General features: G+C 39.4%; 1 pseudogene; it reads right to left on the bottom strand.

The window, feature by feature from the left end:
• Positions 1-16028: 16028 nt before the first annotated feature.
• Positions 16029-17082, bottom strand: LOC123858274 (MICOS complex subunit MIC26-like; annotated as a pseudogene).
• Between the last annotated feature and the right edge of the window lie 904 nt (positions 17083-17986).

Here is a 17986-nt window from a genome sequence, read left to right as displayed (position 1 = left end):
ATGATTAGCCAACCTAATTTACAAAAAGAAACTATTTAAATAGTTCCCAAAAGATATTTAATCTTCTAAAACACTAGTTAATGTAAAACTCTATTCTTGCTTACTTTGGTCTCCTTTAGTGTGATTGAAACATAACATCATCATTAGGGCAATTCTTGTCCAAATCCATGAAAAGTTCATCTTCCTCTGCTTCATCAGTATTTTTCTCACAGTGCCCTCAGAGAATGAAAAGTAACTATAGAAGAAAAAAGAAAGGAATGAAAAGAAGGGAGGAAGAAAGAAAACAGCTTTTTATCAAGGTTGCTACTGAAGTCTGAATGACATGCTACAGTCACATATACTCAGGGGTTAAACAAAATAGCTAGTAACATCTAGAATAGTCTCTGATTAAAAATGTCAATCTGAATGCTGCGTTTGGACAAAGTGAAGTGGACAAAATTCTGCAGTTTCCCTACTCTCCAAGATGCTGGTTGATATTTACCAACATCTTCCTTTTGTTTAATTTCCTTGCCTCTGACTTTTAGTCTACAAAATTGACCCCTGTTTCAAAGAAAAGCCTAAAATTATGAAGTTGATTCCATAGCTCCAAGGGAAAAGGATGGCAAAAAAATGGCAAGAATTCTCCAATAATAGTGTTATAATTAGATATAGCTACATAAATCTCACATTCTTAGGATAAAAGCTGTTTTCCACACTGCCAAAACAAGCGGCAGTTCCAGTGAGCTGTCCCAGGTACTGAACTTCCTCCACCTTTAATTCTCTTTGATTTAGTAAAGCAGAATCTTCTGTCTTTGTGCCTGTCCTCGCTATGAATACAGTATTGAGTTCTATTTAAAACAAAATAAAAATCTTAATGCTCTTAAGATAAAACTCTAGCCATAACTATTTTAAAAAGAGATTAAATTTATTTTGGAGTGTATATTTAGAAAAAAACAAGTCTGTCATTATTCATAGATGATATTTTCTATGTAGGAATTTCAAAAGAACTTATAGTTAAATTATTAGAACTAAAAAATGAGCTCAGAAAAAAGTTCTGGATACAGTAAATACATAAAATCAACTGTGTATCTATATATCAGCAGCAAAGAAAATAATAATACGTTATACTTGAAATAGCTTAAACATATAGCATCTAGGAACATATCTCTAAAAATGTACATTCTAGGTTTGTTCTCCTAATACTAAAATATTCAGAAGTAAGCAATCCAGAGACAATACCATGGATTATAGACAGCACAAGGACCCAGGCTTGTTTGCATCTCTTCAATCCACTAAACTTAGCATAAGGTTGTTCTCATTGCAACATGGCTTGGGGAGATGTGTATGTAAGCCATTATAGTTTTTTTTTTAATATTTCCTGGGAGAATTTAGATTCTACAAAACTATAAAACATTAGTGAGATAAATTAATAATTAATAAAGATCTAAATAAATGGCAAGAGATCATATTCATGGTTCATAACACTCAGTTAAAAATCCTAACTCCTTGTGTGTGTGTGTATGCACACACATATATGTGGACTAAAACAATTTGATCCTAAAATTTCTACAAAAATGAAATGGTCAAGAATAGCTAGGACTTAAGACTCTACTTTTAAAAAGAGACAAGGTAGAAGGACTTGTTCTACTGAACATATACCAATAAGGTATAAAAACTACTACCAATAAGGTACTGATATTGGCTAATACATAAAGAAATAAACTCATAGAAGAAGAGAGAAAACAAAGAAACACACACACTACATCAAAAACTAATGATGTAATGTATGGTGATTAACATAACAAAATATAATTAAAAAAAAAACTTTTTTTTAAATTAAAAAAATAAAACTTAAGAAACCACCTATGCTGGTGCCTTGATCCTGGATGTCCAGTCTCCAGCACTAAGCAAATAAATTTCTGTTGTTTAAGCCACCCAAAAAAAAAAAAAAAAAGAAACACACACGCACACATGTATTTTGACACTTGCATTAAGACAAAGAATGTGGAGGTAGAAAAATGTCAATGTTGAAGAACCCAGCTTCCCTGCTCTCCCATAAGGATCAACAACTGGACAGCTAGCTATCCATTAAAAAAAAAAATTTAACATCTCTGGGAGACCTCCAGAGGCCACTTAAGAAGTTTAAGCAACACAGTGAAACAAAAAAATCTTTAAAAGAGAAAGAAGACAGCTTCATTCTGTCTTCATCATCCCATCCCACAAGCCACCATTGTTCAGCACCAAGAACTAACTTCTCAGCTAGAAAGACTTCTCACCAGGAAAGCAATACTGAAGTGAGGAACCAGCTTCTCCAGTCTCTCAGGGCAGTGTGTAAAGGTCCCACTTTGTTTTCATCCCAGCCAGACTGGTAAAGCTGAGACAAAGAGAGCTGGTTAGGAAGAAGAAGAAAAGCAAAGGCTATTATTAACAAATGCACAGTGAAAATAATTGCAATTCAAAGAGACTTGCTCTGCAGATAAACTCAGCACATTTTGCTACCAACAAAGCCAATGGCCAACACAACCACCACAAACCCCTGCAGATTTTTCCAGCTTTCTGCCCCGTAGGTATTCATGTTTGTTAAAACCAGCCACCTGAGTCCCTCCGTGCTCCCTCCCCTCTTCCTCACCAGACCCCAGGAACCACACCAGCAGTAATCCAAGCCCTCTAGGCTCTGTGAGTGGAAGATGCCACCTGAGATTCCCCCCATGGACCCTCACTGCCATGCTCATGCTTATGCTCATGCTCACAACCCCTCCAGCTGTGCACCTCTACCCACTGGCCTGTCACCCACTTCCACGACAGCACACATGCCCCAGGGAAAAGTGTACATACAGCCACAGGTGAACACACCAACATCTAGGGCCTTCACAGCTGCTTGTGGGCCCAGATAAGTCTTGCCTTTTGTCACTAGCCAGCATCGCTGTGCCCACCTGTCACTGGTCCCCCCTGTTGTGCATTTGCATGCCCCCAGACCAGCCCCCCCATCATCAACCTCTGCTACAGTATGCACACCCAGGGGCAGAGTATATAGCCACAGGAGAGCATGTGAGCACCCAGGACCTCTGCAGCTACCAATAATTCTTGGTCAACCATAGTTAAGCTTGGCCTTGCCACCTGCTTTGGTTTCCATCACTATGTGTGTCTGCAACTGACCCCTGCCACTACATAGATACCTGCAGCTGGCCCCTCCAGCCAAGTGTGTGCACACCCCTGGCCCTGGCCACCACTGCTGCTTACCCTGGTCCCTAGCTACTGGGCCTGGAGGTGCTGCTGAGGACCCCAACAGCCTTTACAGTCCCTGCAAACTCCCTGCAGTGCTAGTGAGGGACCACACAGTTGTCAATGTTGTAAGTCCACTGGCCTGAGCCAAAGAGACATCATGTCCCCCAGAACCCAGTACCACCACATAACCACATACTTGGCACCCTGTACCACTAGGCCTATGATTCAGCATGCCCCCATACATGGGTGACAGGTTCCCTTTAAAGTTTGGAATTCCATTAAAGTTTGAAAGAGGTGGCTGCTTTTTCAAATGTGCAAATATGTGCAAGATTATAAGAATCATGAAGAATCAGGGAAACATGACTCCATCAATGGAATTACAGTAAATCTCCAGATCCCCAAAGAAATGAAGATCCAGAAATTACCCTACAAAAAATTCAAGATAATTGTTCTAAATGTGGGCAGAGAGCTATAAAAAAGCACAGATAAATAATTTAATAATTATTATTTTAAATAGTAATTAATAATAAAATAAATAATTTAATAATATCAAGAAAAAATATAAGAACAAAATTAGAAGTTCAACAGAGACAGAAAACATAAAAAAGAACCAAACAGAAATTTTGGAGCTGAAGAATACAATGACCTAATTGAAGAATTCAATAGAGAGCTTCAATGACAGACTGCATGAAGCAGAAAAAAAGTATCCATAAACTAGCAGGCAGATCAACTGAAAATAATGAAAAATAATGAAGAAAGTCTATGGAACACTATCAAAAGAAATAATGTATTCATCACTGGAATCCCAGAAAGAAAAGAGAGAGAGAGAAGGGGGGAGAAAGCTTATATAAAGAAATAATGGCTGGCAGCTTTCTAAACCTGGGGAGAGATTTGGACATCTGAGGTCATGAGGCTAATAGGTCACCTCACTCTTTCAATCCAAAGTAATAGTCAAGACAAAAATAAAACTGTCTAAAATCAAAGACAAAGAGAGCATTCTAAAAGCAGCAAGAGAAAAATATTCTCTCACACAAAGGAACCCACATAAAGCTACTAGGGGATTCTCAGCAGAGACCTTGTGAGGGGAGAATGGAATGATGTATTCAAAGTGCTGAAAGAAACTGCCAACCAAGAATACTTTACCCAGTAAAGATGTCCTTCAGAAATGAAGGTAGAAAAAAGAGTCCTTAATAGGGGTGTTTGGCTGGTTCACTTGGTAGAGCATGCGACTTTTGATCTCAGAATCATGAGTTCAAGCTCCATATAGAGTGTGGAGCTTACTTAAAAAGTAAAAAAATTAAATAAATAAAACATTTGCATAGGGATGCCTGGGTGGCTCAGTTGTTAAGCATCTGCTTTTGGCTCCGGTCACGATCCTGGGGTCCTGGGATCAAGCCCCACATTGGGCTCCCTGCTCCGTAGGGAGCCTGCATCTCCCTCCCCCACTCCCCCTGCTTGTGTTCCCTCTCTCACCGTGTCTCTCTCTGTCAAATAAATAAATAAAATCTTTTTTAAAATTTGCATAAAAAGACTCTTTAGTAAACAAAAGCTGAGGGAATTCAATACCAATAAATCTGCCTTATAAGAAATGCTGAAAGGAGGTCTTCTTCAAGCTAAAACAAAAATATTACTACTTAGTAACCTAAAAACATATAAAAATTTACAACACACTGTTAAAGGTAAGCATATAGTCAGATTCAGAATACCCTAATACGTATTGTTATGATGTTAAGTATTAACTATTTAATCCTAATATCAAGGTTAAAGGACAAAAGTATTAAAAATAGCTATAGATTCAATAATTTCTTAATGGATACAAATATAAGAAGATGTAAATGGTGACATCAAGAACATAAAAGGGTATATCCTTAAGATGGCAGTGGAGTGGGAAGACTTTTGGCTCCTCTTATTCCTCCAACACAGCTAGGTAACAATCAAATCATTCTAAAAACACCAGAAATCAACCTGAAGACTAACAGAAAAACTCCACAACTAAAGAGAGAGAAGAAGGCACATTGAGGAAGGTAGGAAGTGCAGACACGTGGTTTGGAAGAGAAATGGATCATGGGTGCGGTGGTCGTGGAGAAGAGTGAAAGAGAGAGGAGCACACAAGGGAACGCACAAGGAGAACATTTCCCCAAAGCTATTGGCTGGGAGAATGAGAGGGGCTGATTCTCATGAGTTCTTGCAACTAGTGGAATTTAAAGGCTAGAATTTTAAAGGTTGGTGGGCTTGGCTAGGATAGAACCCTGAAAGTGCTTCCCTACTCCTGTAGAGAAGGCAGGCAAACAACCAGAGAGCAGACAGCATGGAAACAGCGATCTGAAAAACGCTTGGGACACATTATTCACTTTTCTTGGCGAGCATCTCTGAGTGGCAAAATTCAGAGAGATGCCTCTCTGGGGACAAAGGAGGCAGCCAGTACCATTTCCTTCCCCTGCCCCACAGCATAAACCAAGAGCCACCTGTGGAAAGCAGCTTGGCACTGACATGGGCCCTGACACTGGCTGCCTAACTTGCTTACACCAAATCACATGCTCCCTTGCTCTCATGAAACTGCATTTCTTGGTCAAACTTGCCTCAGTCTTAGCATGGTGGGGCCCTCCGCCAGAAGAGCAGCACAGGCCCCTGCTCACATGACATCCCCAGAGCCTGGAGTTTTAAAAGTCAGCAGGATTGGCTGGGATAGAGCCCCAAGGGCACTATGCTGCTCCTGGAGAGAAGGCAGGCGAACAACTGGGAGACAGACAGTGGAAACAGCAATCTAAAAAAGCACCTGGGACACACAGGGGGAGATTATTCACTCTTCTCAGAGTGCTTCTCTGAGAAGCACCATGCATGGAGGTGCCTCTCCAGTGACAAGGGAACTGGCTGGCTCCCCTGCCCGTCAGCATAAACACAGAGCCAATTTGATAAGCAGCACAGTGCCAACACCAGCTGCCTGGTCTGCTTACACTAAGTCCCATAACCCTGACTCAGGTGGTACCACTATTCTTCCTCAAGCTCACCTCAGTCCCAGCATAGTGGGCCCCTTCCACAGAAGACCAGCAGAAACCACTGCCCACACCACATCTCCTGACCAGAGAGTTCTGCAGGACCTCAGTTCTAGTGGTAGTATGAGATCTCATCTCACAAGTAGACCAGAGCACACCTAGGAAAAACTCACCACATTCTGGCCAAGGACCAAACACTGCCCACTGCAGGCAAGAAGAGTCTCTGCAGACAACTGGCCTGAGAGTGGCCAAAACTCAATAGCAGACACCAGAGACAGTCCCTGAAGCACCAGGCCCAGGACAGTATATGACCTTTTCTTCATAAAGCCATTACTCTCAGGAGCGGGAAATATAACGGGCTTTCCTAACACACAGAAGAAGGCAGAGACTTAGACAAAATACCAAGAAAGAGGAATTCATCCCAAATGAAAGAACAAGATAAGGCCACGGCTAGAGATCTAAGAGAAACAGATAAGTAACATGCCTGATGGAGAATTTAAAGCAACAATCTTGAGACTACTCCCCAGGCTTATGAAAAGAATGGAAGACATAAGGGAGGCCCTTACTGTAGAGATAAAAGAGTTAAAAAAGAACCACTCAGAAATGAAAAATGCAATAATTGAAACTGGACACAGACATGATGCAATGAACACAAGTCTGGAAGAAATTGAGGAATGAATAAATAATATAGAGGAAAAATTAATGGAAAATAATGAAGCTGGATAAAAGATACAATTATGGAACATGAGGATAGACTTAGGGAACTCAGACACCATCAAACATAATAACACTCTTATATGAGTCCCAGAAGAAGAAGAGAGAAAAGGGGGCAGAAAATTTATCTGAGGAAATAACAGCTGAAAACTTCCCTAAACTGGGGAAGGAAACAGACATGCAGATCCAGGAGGCACAGAGAACTCCCATCAAAATCAACAAAAGCTGGCCCACACCAAGACATATTGTAATTAAATTTGCAAAATATACTCATAAAGAAAAAATCCTAAAAGCAGCAAGACAAAAAGAGTCCTTAACTTAGAGGGGAAGACCTATAAGGCTAGCTGCAGGTCTCTCAACAGAAACTTAGCAAGCCAGAAGGGAGTGGCAAGATGTATTCAAAGTGCTGACTGGGAAAAATCTGCAGCCAAGAATACTCAATCCAACAAGGCTATCATTCACATTAGAAGAGGAGATAAAATCTTTCCCAACAAACAAAAACTAAAGAAGTTCATGACCGCTAAGCCAGCCCTGCAAGAAATATTAAAGGAAACTATCTGAGTGGAAAGGGAAGACCAAAAGTGGCAAAGACAAGAAAGGAACAGAGAAAATCTCCAGAAACAACAACAAAACAATAAAATGGCACTAAATACATAGCTATCAATCATTACTTAGAGTGTAAATGGAGGGGTGCCTGGGTGGCTCAGTCGTTAAGCAGCTGCCTTCAGCTCGGGTCATGATCCCAGGGTCCTGGGATCGAGCCCCGCATCAGGCTCCCTGCTCCGCGGGAAGCCCGTTTCTCCCTCTCCCACTCCCCCTGCTTGTGTTCCCTCTCTCACTGTGTCTCTCTCTGTCAAATAAATAATAAAATGTTAAAAGAAAAAAAAAGAGTGTAAATGGAATAAATGATCCAATCGAAAGACATAGACCAGATTAAAAAACAAGACCCATCTACATGCTGCCTACAAGAGACTCATGTTAAACCTAAAGACACCTCCAGATTGAAAGTGAGGAGATGGAGAAATATTTATCATGCAAATGGATGTCAAAAGAAAGCCAGTGTAACAATACTTACACTGGGTAAACTAGACTTTAAATTAAAGACTGTAATAAGAGATGAAGAAGGACACTATATCATGATATAGGGGACTAACCAACAAGAAGATTTAACAATCATAAGTATTTATGCTTCCAACTAGGGAGCACCCAAATATATAAAATAATTAATAACAAATATAAAGGAAATAATAATAATACAATAATAGTAGGGGACCTTGACACCCCGTCCACATGTATGGACAGAACATCTAAGCAGAAAGTTAACAAGGAAACAATGGCTTTGAATGACACACTGGACCAGATGGACTTAACAGATATATTCAGAACATTCTATCCTAAAGCAGCAAAATACACATTCTTTTCAAGTGGACATGACAAATAAATGCTTATAGCAGCATTATCTACAATAGCCAAATTATGGAAAGAGCCCAAGTGTCCATCAACTGATGAATGGATAAAGAAGATGTGTTTAGATAGATGATAGATAGATGATAGATAGATAATGATGATGATGATAGATAGATGATAGATAGATAAATAGATGATAGATATACACAATGGAATATTACTCAGCCATAAAAAGAATGAAATCTTGCCACTTGCAACAATGTTGATGGAGGTAGAGTGTATTATGCTAAGCGAAATAAGTCAGTCAAAGAAAGACAAATACCATATGATTTCATGTATATGTGGAATTTAACAATCATAGGGTAAAAAAGAAAGGAAAACCAAGAAACAACTCTTATCTATAAAGAATAAACTGATGGTTACTGGAGGGGAGGTAGGTGGGGGGATAGGTTAAATAAGTGATGGGGATTAAGGAGTGCACTTGTGGTGAGCACCGAGTGTCATATGTAAGTGTTGAATCACTATTTTGTACACCTGACACTAATATTGCATGTATGGTAACTAAGTGGAATTTAAATAAAAACGTAAAAATGTAAAAATAAAAAAATAACAAAGTAGGGAAGTATAAGGAGTAAAAAGATTGAGTATATATAAATGTACACACACACACATCTTCTTTATCCATTCATCAGTCAACGGACATTTGGGCTCTTTCCATTATTTGGCTATTATAGATAATGCTACTATGCTGCTATAAACATTGGGGAGCATGTCGTCCTTCAAATCAGTATTTTTGTAACCTTTGAGTAAATACTGAGAAGTGCAATTGCTGGATTGTAGGGTAGTGCTATTTTTAACTTTTTGAGAAATCTCTATATTGTTTTCCAGAGTGGCTGCACCAGTTTGCATTCCCACCAACAGTGCAACAGGGTTCTCCTTTCTCCTCATCCTTGCCAACATCTGTTGTTTCCTGTGTTGTTCATTTTAGCCATTCTGACAGGTGTGAGGTGGTATCTCATCATGGTTTTGAGTTGTATTTCCCTGATGATGAGTGATATTGAATATCTTCTCATGTGTTTGTTAGCCATCTGGATGTCTTCTTTGGAAAAATGTCTATTCATGTCCTATGCCCATTTCTTGACTGGATTATTTGTTTTTTAGTTGTTGAGTTTGATGATACTAACCTTTTATCAGATATCTTTTTCCATTTGCAAATATCTTTTCCTATTCCAAAGGCTGCCTTTTATTTTATTGATTGTTTCCTTTGCTGTGCAGAAGCTTTTTATCTTGATGAAGTCCCAAGAATTCATTTTTTCTTTCATTTCCCTTGCCTCCAGAGACATGCCTAGTAAGAAGCTGCTACAGCTGGATGTCAAAGAGGTTGCTGCCTGTGTTCTCTAGAATTTTGATGGTTTCCTGTCTCACATTGAGGTCTTTCATCCATTTTGAATTTATTTTTGTGTATGGTGTAAAAAAAGTCATCCAGTTTCATTCTTTTCCATGTTGTTGTCCAGTTTTCCAACACCACTTGTTGAAGAGACTGTCTTTTTTCCATTGGATATTCTTTCCTGCTTTGTTGAAGATTAGTTGACCATACAATTGTGGGTGCATTTCTGGGTTTTCTATTCTGTTCCATTGATCCATGTGTCTATTTTTGTGCCAGTACCATACTGTCTTGATCACCACAGCTTTATAATATAACTTGAAGTCCAGAATTGTGATGCCTCCAGCTTTACTTTTCCTTTGCAAGATTGCTTTGGCTATTTGGGGTCTTTTGTGGTTCCATACAAATTTTAGGATTATTTGTTCTAATTCTGTAAAAAATACTGGTAGTATTTTGGTAGGGATTGTATTAAGTGTAGAGTGCTTTGCGTAGTATAGACATTGTAACAATATTTGTTCTTCCAATTCGTGAGCACAGGGTTTTTTTCCATTTCTTTCTGTCATCTTTAATTTCTTTCATAAGTGTTCTATAGTTTTCAGAGTCCAGACCTTTTATGTCTTTGGTAAAGTTTATTCCAAGGTATCTTATGGGTTTGGGTGCAATTGTAAATGGGATCCATTCATTGATTTCTTTTTCTGCTGCTTCATTATTAGTGTATAGAAAGTAACAGATTTCTGTACATTGATTTTATATCCTGTGACGTTGCTGAATTCATGCATCAGTTCTAGCAACTTTTTGGTGGAGTATTTTGGATTTTCTATAGAGTATCATGTCATCTGCAAACAGTGAAAATTTTACTTCTTCCTTGCTGATTGGGACACCTTTTATTTTTTGTTATTGATTGCTAAGGCTAAGACTTCCAGTACTATGTTTAATAATAATGGTGAGAGTAGACATCCCTGTCTTATTCCTGACCATAGAGGAAAAGCTCTCAGTTTTCCCCATTGAGGATGATATTAGCTGTGGGTCTTTCATATATAGCTTTTATGATGTTGAGGTGTGTTCCCTCTACACCTACTTTGTTGAGGATTTTATTTTTTATCAAGAATGGATGCTGTATTTTGTCAAATGCTTCTTCTGCATCTATTGAGAGGATCATATGGTCCTTATCCTTTCTTTTATTGATGAGGTGTATCATGTTGATTGATTTTCAGATGTTGAACCACCACCCCTGCAGCCCAGGAATAAATTCCACTTGATAGTGGTGAATAATTCTTTTAATGTACTGTTGGATTTGACTTGCTAATATCTTGTTGAGGATTTTTGCATCCATCTTCATCAGGGATATTGGCCTGCAATTCTCCTTTTTAATGGGGTCTTTGTCTGATTTTGGAATCAAGGTAATGCTGGCTTTGTACAATAAGTTTGGTAGTTTTCCTTCCTTTTCTTTCTTTCTTTTCTTTTTCTCTCTTTCTTTCTTTCTTTCTTTCTTTCTTTCTTTCTTTCTTTCTTTCTTTCTTTCTTTCTTTCTTTCTTTCTATCTTCTTTCTTTCTTTTCTTTCTTTTTTTGAACAGCTTGAAAAGAATAGGTACCAACTCTTCTTTAAATGTCTGATAGAATTCTCCTAGCAAGCCCTCCAGCCCTGGGCTTTTGTTTGTTGGAAGATTTTTGATTATTCATTCAATTTCTAATGGGCCTGTTCAAATTTTCTATTTCTTCCTGTTTCAGTTTTGGTAGTTTGTATGTTTCTAGGAATTTATCCATTTCTTCCAGATTACCCAGTTTTTTGGCATATAATTTTTCATTATATTCTTTTATAGTTGTTTGTATTTCTGCAGTGTTGGTTGTGATCTCTCCCCTTTACTCATAATTTTATTTATTTTAGTCCTTTCTCTTTTCTTTTTGTTAGTCTGGTGAAGGGTTTATCAATTTTATTAGTTATTTCAAAGGTTCACTGAATTTTTCTACTTTTTTTTGTTATTCTTTGTTTCAAAGGTTCCTAGGTTCACTGAATTTTTCTACTGATTTTTGTTGTTGTTGTTTGTTTCTGTATTATTTATTTCTGCTCTAATCTTTATTATTTCCCTTCTGCTGTTGGCTTTAGGCTTTATCTGCTGTTCCTTTTCTAGCTCTTTTAGGTGTAAGGTTAGGTTATGTATTTGAGATTTTTCTTCCTTCTTGAGGAAGGCCTGTATTGCTATATACTTCCTTCTTATGACTGCTTTTGCTGCATTTCTAAAGTTTTGGACTGTCGTGTTTTCATTTTCATTTGTTTCCATGTATTTCTTTATTTCTTCTTTAATTTCCTGGTTAACCCATTCATTCTTTAGTAGGATGTTCTTTAACTTCCATATATTTGTGGTCTTTTCAAATTTCTACTTGTGGTTGGTTTCAGGTTTCATAACATTGTGGTCTGAAAATATGCATAGTATGATCTCAATCCTTTGGTACTGGTTGAAGCCTGATTTGTGACCTAGTATGTGATCTGTTCTGGAGAATGTTCTATGGCTACTTGAAAAGAATGTGTTTTCTGCTGCTTTAGGATGAAATGTTCTGAATATATCTGTTAAGTCCATATTGTCCCGTATGTCATTCACAGCCATTGTTTCCTTGTTGATTTTCTGTTTAATGATCTGTCCATTGTTGTGAGTGGGCTGTTAAATTTCCCTACTATTATATATTATTATAAATAAGTTTATGTTTGCTATTAATTGGTTTATATATTTGGGTACTCCCATGCTGGAGGCGTATTTATAATTGTTAGATCTTCTTGTTGGAGAGTCCCTTTTATTATGATATAGTGCATATTCATCTCACTACAGTGTTTGGTTTAAAATCTATTTTGTCTGATATAAGGATGGCTAGCCCAGCTTTCTTTTGATGTCCATTAGCATGATAAATTGTTCTCCATTCCTTCACTTTCAATCTGCTGGTGTCTTTAAGTTTAACATGAGTCTCTTGTAGGCAGCATATAGATGGGAATCCATTCTAACACCCTTGTCTATTGATTAGAGCATTTAGTCTATTTACATTCAGAGTGATTATTGATAGATAATTGATAGATTATTGACAGTCATTGTTTCTGGACGTTTTCTTTTTCCTTTCTAGTCTTTGTTGTTTTTGGTCTTCCTTTCCCACTCAAAGAGTCCCCTTTAATATTTCTTGCAGGGTTGGCTTAGTGGTCACAAACTCCTTTAGTTTTTGTTTGTTGGGAAACTCTTTATCTCTCCTTCTATTCTGAATGACAGCCTTGCTGGAGAGAGTATTCTTGACTGCAGATTTTTCCCATTCAGCATGTTGAATATATCATGCCACTCCCTTCTGGCCTGCCAAGTTCCTGTTGCTAAGTCTGCAGCTAGCCTTATGGGTCTTCCTTGTAAGTTAAGGATTTCTTTTCCCTTGCTGCTCTCAGGATGTTTTATCTCTGTATATTGCAAATTGTACTACAATGTGGATATGTTTTGGTGTTGACCTGCTTTTGATTTTTTTTCTTTCTAAAGATTATTTATTTTGACAGAGAAAGAGAACAGTGGGAGGGGCAGAGAGAGAGAAGCAGACTCCACTGAGCACAGAGCCTGATGAGGGGCTCAATCTCATGACCCTGAGATTATGACCTGAGCTGAAATCAAGAGTTGAATGCTAACCCACTGAGCCACCCAGGGGCCCCAAGCCTGCTTTTGATTTTGATGGGAGTTCTCTGTGCCTCCAGGATTTGGATGTTTGTTTTCTTCCCCAGATTAGTGAAGTTTTCAGCTATAATTTGCTCAAATAAACCTTCTGCCTTTTTTTCCCTCTTTTGTTCTTCTGGGACTCCTATGATATGAATGTTATTACACTTCATGGAGTCACTGAATTCCCTAAGTCTACATTTGTGATCCAATATTTTTCTTTCCCTTTTCTTTTCCACTTCATTATTTACCATAATCTAATCTTCTGTATCACTTATTTATTCCTCTGCTGCTTCCGTCCTTGTGGTCATCACATCCAATTGTTTTTGCATCTCCATTATAGCATTTTTTATTTCAGCCTGACTAGTTTTCAAGTCGTTTATCTCTGTACTAAGTGATTCCCTGGTATCTTCTGTGCTTTTCTCTAGCCCAGCTAGTGTTCTTATGATTGTTTTAAATTCTGGTTCTGGCATATTACTTATATCTCTTTCAATTAGATCCCTGACCATAACTTTTTCTTGTTCTTTCTTTTGGGATGAATTCCTCTGTCTTGTCATTTTGCCCAGGTCTTTGTCTTCCGTGTGTTCAAAAAGCCTGTTATGTTTCCTATTCCTGAGAGTAATGGCTATATTAAGAAGAGGTCATATACTACCACAGTCTAGCACTTCAGGAAGTGTTTCTGGTGTATGCTGTGTACAGAAACAACTCTTCTGTTGTTTTTCAGCTGCTCTTTCCCTCAGGTCAGTCCTCTGCAGAGTTTATCCTTGCCTACATTGGGGAGTATTTGGACCCGTTCCACTGTGCAGTGTTAAATGGGTATGTTTTGGTCTCCTTGTTGAAAGAGGTTACATCCAATTTCCACTAGAGTTCAAGTTTTGCAGCTCTCTATGGTCAGTAGTCTTGGTGGTGCATGTGGTTTGTGTTGGTCTTCTGGGGGAAGAGCCTGCTGCTGCACTCCCTCTCAGGCACACTTGCCCTAGTTTAAAAAGCACCTGCAGAGTGCAGGGGCAGGGCAGGGCTTGGTGTAAGTGGCTCAAGCCTCTACTGTGGGTGCTGTGCTGGTCACTGAAGTCTGCTCGTTCTGATGGGTGGGGGGATAAGAATGGCATCAGTTTACTCTCTCTTCCTGGAGAAGGGAGTTCATGCACACTGCTGTTCAGGAAGCCTTCAAAGAAAAGCAAACAATCTCCCCTCCTGTGTCCCAGGGTTCCTCAGATTCCTGCCTTCACCCTGTCTGTGTCTGAGTCAACTGACCACCCAGGGTGCAGTACTCCTGTCTTTTATTTCAGGTGTACCAGCTGGGTTTCAAAACTCCCAATTTTAGGGGACTGGTTTGGCACAGATCCGCACTGATCCTCTTGGGCTCACTGCACTGTGGCTGCTGCCAGTTTGTCCCAGAAGGGTAGTCACATGAATGAGCAGGGACTTGGAGTTTATGGTAATGTGCAGCAAAAAGCCAGTGTCCAGGTTAACTGCCCTCAGCAGGTGCCTCCGTGCCCATGCTAATGAACAGGGCAGCTCAATGGTGTCCGCTGGCCCTTTTCTACCATGAGAGGCATTGCCACCTCTCCCAAATGCACTCTAAGAAGGAGAACTATCTCTCCTAGTGTGGCCCAGGGGATCAGACTGCACTGTCCTCTTCTGCGCTTCTACTCTTGTTCTCCACAGGAATACCGCTATGCCTGCCAGGCTCCACCCCAGTAATGGTGCAGACTTCTATAACTTCAGACTTTGAGCTCCACTGCATATAAAAATTTGTGATAATCAGCCCCTCTTGTTTTCCCAGTCAATGATTTTGGGGAAATGTTTTTCTTGTGCAATACCCTGAATGCTCTTCTCTCTCCCCTTCTCTCCTCTATGATAAGGCTCCCTCCCCTCCACACAGCACTGCAATTCTTTTCTCCCCCAACATCACATCTCTGCACCTCTTACTTTCCATGATGTGGCCTCTTTTCTTCCTCTATTTGTGCAGTTTGTTCTCTCAGTCCTCAGATTGATTTGATATTTGTCTAGATGTATTCATAAGATGAGGCAAGCATAGGGTTCCCCTACTAATCCACCATCTTTTTTTTAAAAAAAAGATTTTTTATTTATTTGACAGAGAGAGACACAGCGAGAGAGGGAATACAAGCAGGGGGAGTGAGAGAGGGAGAAGCAGGCTTCCCGCAGAGCAGGAGCCAGATGCAGGGCTCGATCCCAGGACCCTGGGATCATGACCTGAGCTGAAGGCAGACGCTTAACAACTGAGCCACCCAGGCGCCCCTAATCCACCATCTTAACTCTACTCATCTTTATTATTAATTTTTAAGTGCAGACCAGTTAAACTGTAACATATATTTTCTACTTAAATGAGAATTTAATAATAATATTATCTGAGATATGATAACAAAGCTCTCATATATTATTAGTGAAAATCTAATGCAGACAACCTTGTGTAGGTCAAAATTTATCAACATGTATCAGAAGTCTTAGACCACTTGAAGTATGACATCACCCAGATAACAAAGAAGCCTAGTATAGATTTTCCTGAAGAAGAAAGTCAATTTACTACATTCAATACTGACTTCTTTGCCATTTTTCTGTAGAAATACTGATTTACTACATGGAGTTACCATGTTTACCCATAACTGATTAAAATGGGCAGAGCATGGAGCATGCTACTTATTTCCAGGTGAATTTTGCACATTTCCTCACTTTTGAAAGTTCTCCTTCCATAAATTTTCTATGACTATACTATGACTATGACTAGACTATGACTATGACATAAACCCCAGTCATATAATTTCTCCCCACTGACTGGACAAATACTATGGCTTGTTATGGATAATAAAGAGGCAGATAATCTCATGAACCCAGGTGTATACACAACCTTCTTTATTTTTGAATGTCTAGTCAAAAGAAGTCCAACAATGCCAGCAAAACTAATGACACTAAGTCTTGGAAAAAATCCAGGAGGTGTATTTTAGAAATATCACACCAATCTAACCCCCAGTGAACTAAGCTCTGCATCTTGTGCTTAGTTTGTAAGTACATTTCCTGACACCAATTTGTATATGGCTTGCAGTAATGTTGGAGATGTGAGATGCTTTCTTCAAATTGGGTCCTTGGCTCTTCTCCATGTTTAGATTGACCTTCAGGAATGGAGTAGAGTGGGGTGCCTGGATGGCTCAGGGTGCCTGGGTAGCTCAGGGCACCTGGGTGGCTCAGTCAGTTAAGTGTTTGCCTTTGCCTCAGGTCATGATCCCAGGGTCCTGGGATTGAGTACTGCATCAGGCTCCTTACTCAGTGGAAAGCCGGCTTCTCCCTCTCCCTCTGCCTCTTCCCTCTGCTCACTCTCTCTCAAAAATAAATAAAAAATCTTTTATTTTTTTTAAAGATTTTATTTATTTGATACAGACACAGTGAGAAAGGGAACACAAGCAGGGAGAGTGGGAGAGGGAGAAGCAGGCTTCCCGCTGAGCAGGGAGCCCAATGCGGGGCTCGATCCTAGGACCCTGGGATCATGACTTGAGCTGAAGGCAGACACTTAATGACTGAGCCACCCAGGCTCCCCAATAAAATATCTTTTTAAAAAAGGAATTGAATAGAGTGAAAGCCCATTAACTTTCATGACAGTTTTGTGAGGTGAGTCTGTCTCAGGTGATGCATAGACTTTGAAGGTGTGCAGACTCAGGCTGATTGCCCCCCAGACCTCTGAATTACCTTGAACATGTTGCTGGCAGAGGTGGCTCCAACCCGTACCATCAATAATTCCTTTAAATGTAAATAGACTAAACTCTCCAATTAAAAGACGTAGAGTGGCTGGATGGATAAAATCCATATATATACTGCCTATAAGAGGCTCACTCCAGAAGTGAGGACACACACAGACTGAAAGTGATGGGATGGAGATAGGTATTCCATGCAAATGAAAATAAAACAAAATCCGGTGTAGCTATAGTCATATCAGTGACATAAAGCAGACAGAGAAAGACAAATGCCACATGATTTCACTTATATGTGAAATTTAAAAACTAAAACAAATGAACAAAACAAACCACAGAATTATAGATAAAGAGAACAGATTGATGGTTGCTAGAGGGGCGGGGCTTGGGGAGTGGCAAATGGGTAGATAGGTTAGTAAGTTCAAACTTCCAGCTACAAAATAAGTAAGTAATGAGGATGTAGTGTACAGCATGGGAAATATAGTCAATAATATTGTATTAACTTTGTAAATTGAAAGATGGTAACTAGACTTATTGTGGTGACCATTTTGCAATGTATACAAATATCAAATCACTCTGTGTACACCTGAAAATAATGTAATATTCTCTGCCAATTATACCTGAATTAATTTTTTTTTAAAGAACAGGTAGGGGGCACCTGGGTGCCTCAGTCTGTTAAGCATTTCCCTTCGGCTCAGGTCATGATCCCAGAGTCCTAGGATTGAGTCCCACATTGGACTCCCTGCTCAGCAGGGAGTCTGTTTCTCCCTCTCCCTCTGCCCCCCCACCCCCGCTTGTGTGTGCTCCCTCAAGCTCTCTGCCTCTCTCAAATAAATAAATAAAATCTTAAAAAAAAAAAAAAGAACAGGTAAGGGCAGGACAGGTGCTGGGAAGATGCCAGAGTAGGAGGA

The sequence above is a fragment of the Mirounga angustirostris genome, unplaced genomic scaffold (assembly GCF_029215605.1).
Source record: "Mirounga angustirostris isolate CCGP_5_RB_7025 unplaced genomic scaffold, mMirAng1.0.hap1 SCAF_4, whole genome shotgun sequence".
Classification (NCBI taxonomy): domain Eukaryota; kingdom Metazoa; phylum Chordata; class Mammalia; order Carnivora; family Phocidae; genus Mirounga; species Mirounga angustirostris.
This window is presented reverse-complemented; position numbering and strand designations above follow the sequence as displayed.